General features: G+C 36.8%; 1 pseudogene; it reads left to right on the top strand.

The window, feature by feature from the left end:
- Nucleotides 1–785: 785 nt before the first annotated feature.
- LOC148130471 (E3 SUMO-protein ligase KIAA1586 pseudogene) lies at nucleotides 786–2976 on the top strand (annotated as a pseudogene).
- The last annotated feature ends 669 nt before the right edge of the window (nucleotides 2977–3645 follow it).

Below are 3645 nucleotides of genomic sequence, written 5' to 3'. Positions count from 1 at the left end.
GTTGATGCTTACAGCATGCAGGCCAGTTATCTACACATTAACAATGATCGAATACTAATAATATTTGCTTATCCTTTTTACTGAACTTTCCTTATATAATTGGTGTTTTCTTTTATACTTTTACATTTCTAACTTCTGTTTCTAGCCGTTGATAAAAGAAGTCCCATGTTAAAAAGTATTCTAAGCCTTCTCCTTGATTGTAAATTCTTTAAATTTAAATTTCTGCACATTCTAATATTTTTTATTCATTTTCATATCTTTGTTTTTCCATTGTTGTGCAAACACAATTCTAGCAGCTGTTAACATGTATAAAATTAAATATGTATTCTACCCAACAAAATATTTCTGGCTTTAAATCCATACGTTGCTTTACCATTGTTTTAACCATTACACCACTAACAGGATTTGAATTTGAGCTTGTATTCTGATTGGTTGTCGGACTCCCATGGGGCCATGCAGGGGCAACTCTGTAGGCTGTCCTGAATCCCAGACTTGATTGAGCCTTGCTGGATGATGATGTAATGAAAGGGCTTTGGGCAATTCCTATTATAGCTCTACCTGGAGTAGATCTTTGTTCTGTAAAATAGACTGGCCTAGGCCAGAGTAATGGCCCATTAGCAAAGGTGGGGGGGACTAAGTTTCTGCCTCTCTTGAGTTTCTACTTTTCTTTTTAGGGGAAATATTCTGCCTTTTTAATATATCCTAAAATATTTCATTTTCCTAGGAGAGGAGTGGATTTTAACTTCCAACAATGAAAACCTGTATCTTTCTTGTTTGTTGGACCCCATGCTGATAAGACTGTACATTGTTGGGTGAAAAAAGAGATCCCTTCTGTTACCTTAGTCCTCAGCTTACAGCCACAATCAAGTCCAATCAAAGCACAATATTGTTTATGTCTTTTGCAGTAGTAGCTGATAGGCAAGGATGAAAAGACAACAGAGTTTGACAGTTTTCTTTGGCAAGAAACCAAGAATGGAACAATCAGAATCAGACACAACAGATCCACAACCATCAGGGTCACAAGCAGCACTGCCACCAATTGAACGTGGAGAAAGCAGCAAGTCAATCTCCGAAACTGAAAGCCTTCCTGATCTTCTAGATTGCTGGACATTGCAGCTATATAGAAGTTTTCAAGAGAAGTATGAGGGACTGGAAGTTTCGAAGAAAAAAATAGGTTGTAAGTACTGCGCAAAACATGACTTTGCAGTAGAGAATGGTGTTCATGTGTCCAAGGAGTGGAAACATTACAAGATTGATGCATCAGGGACAACTAAAGAAGTTCAGCAAGCTTCTCTGAGGAAAAAAATGACAGAACATTTTACATCTAAAGCTCAAGCAATTTGCAGTGATAACTTAAAACAAGGGGAGTAGGATGCTATAACGAAATCAGTAGATAAGATGTCTGACAAATATTTAGCTACTACTTGTAGAGTACTTTTGACAGTTTACAGTCTGGCACAAAGATGTAAACCATTTTCAGACATAGAAGGACAGGTAGAATTGCAGACTGTTATGAGTGTAGATCTTGTAGTAGGATTGCATTCACGGCCAACTGCAGTGAAAATAGTTGATTTCATTGCAAAAGAAATTAAAACCAAAATGTTTACTAGCATTATTGAACAGAACCTGAAAATATGTTTAATTATTGATGAAGCCTCAACGCTATCATGCAAACCAGTTGTGATAGTTTTCGTAAAAGTTGAGGATTCAGATAACCCTCCAACAATTTTTGTTGAGCTTGTTGAATTGGAAAAACAAGATGCAGAAACAATATGTTCTTCAGTTTTGTAAAGTTTATGTAATGTTGGGTTTACTACAGACTATCTGCAAAAAATTTTTTTATAGCATTTTGCTCTGATGGTGCCAGTGTTACGCTTGGAAGAAAATCTGGAGAATAGCAAAAGACTTCCCTAACATCATAATATGGACCTGCTTAAACCATCACCTCCAACTTGTTTTAGATGATTCCATAAAGGACATTAAGCAACTAAATCATTTCAAAATATTTCTTGACAAGATACACAGTATTTTCCATAAATCCTGTAAGAGCCAAAATGAACTGTTTGAAATATCCAAACAACTTGGAATTGAAATTGTAAAGATTGGTAGAGTTTTGAGACCAAGATGGGCTGCCTGTAGCTTAAGGTCAACCCTAGCTGGGTGGCGTGCTTATCCAGTGCTGCATCAGTACTTTCATGCAAATGAAAAATACTCTGGTATGGCTGGCTGTCTTGAAAACATATGTTTTTAAAATGATTTGGCATTGATGATCGATATTCTCAATGAAATATCTCTTCTGTCAAATTCACTGAAAGAAAGAAATACTGACATCATAAAGGCTGAAAAACTTGTGCTGAGATCAATTAAAGCATTTGAAGTGCTCAGACAGAGAAAGGGTCCCTATGAAAATAAGGTTGATGAATTAATTATTTCAGAAACTTTCAAAAATATAAAATTTGTACAAAATAATTGATTTGTTGGACTTCCTCGGGAAAGACTTTTGGAAAGCATCATAATAAACTTGAAGAAAAGACTAATGGATTGTCAACATTTAAAAACAGGTAGCCAATTGCAAGACACCACAAATAAATCACAATTTCTCCATTTTTTGGAGCCAGATTACTGGAAAATTGAAGAAGTCATAGTTCCATGGCCAGAAACTGAAGATCAATTGCTTACCTTTAATGAAATATTTAATTACAAAATTAATATCAATGATTATAGAGATTTAATAGAAAATGTTTTAAAAGATTCAAAGAACTATGCAATTCCTGACAGTATTAAAAAGCTAAAGATATTGTCAGAACAATTGCTGTAAGTTCAGCAGAAGCGGAAATGGGTTTCTCAAAAATGAATCTCATATGTTCAGAACGGAGAAGTCGCCTAACTGTTTCTAACATAACCAATCTGATGACCATTAGTGTGATTGGTCTACCTCTAAAAGAATGGGACCCTCTTCCTACTGTTAAAAAATGATTACGAGCACACCATCACACAGCTGATGATCCAAGGGGGAAAACTAAGAAAACTGCAAGCGAGGGGGGCACCAATGAAAGAACATTGTGGGAACTTCCAGTTTGAGCTTCTTCGGTGAGAGACCAAAATCCGTGATGGTGCGTGGTTTCGTCATCACCGGAGCACCCCAAGCCAGCTGGATTTGGGGCTAAGCCATCCCGTAGAGGTGGTGAAGAGGGGGGAGACTGCCAGCAGGGTCGAGGAGAGCTGCATTTCTCCTCCTCAGCTGGCCATTACTCCCTTTACTGAAGGTGGTTGCAGCAGTGGTCAGAAATGGCCACCTCAAAGAATAACTCGACCAGAAAAGAATGTGCAGGAGGAAGATAAGAAGAGAAAGTTTTGGTTGACTGGGTTAAACTGAAAAAGCAATAATGTAAGGCACCCTGGAATTTGAACTAAAAAAAATAACATTGGTCCCAAAGAAAACTTTTAAGCAGCAAAGGAGAGAGGGAAGGGAAAGGATTTGGCTTTTTTTTTCTTCCCTTCCTTATACTGGCAGCTAAGAGATTTAAGTATTGAAGTCAATACTTAAATATTTAAGATTGAAGTCAAAAGAGTCATCAAACTATATGTACCAACAACAACTCCCAAAACAAAACAAAAAAGCAGATTACCCATATCAATAAGGAA

Source organism: Notechis scutatus, chromosome 5 (assembly GCF_049901735.1).
Source record: "Notechis scutatus isolate UNSWTSFEM ecotype Mainland chromosome 5, rNotScu1.2, whole genome shotgun sequence".
Classification (NCBI taxonomy): Eukaryota; Metazoa; Chordata; class Lepidosauria; order Squamata; family Elapidae; genus Notechis; species Notechis scutatus.
The sequence above is the reverse complement of the archived record's forward strand: the minus strand, read 5'-3'. Positions and strand labels throughout refer to the sequence as shown.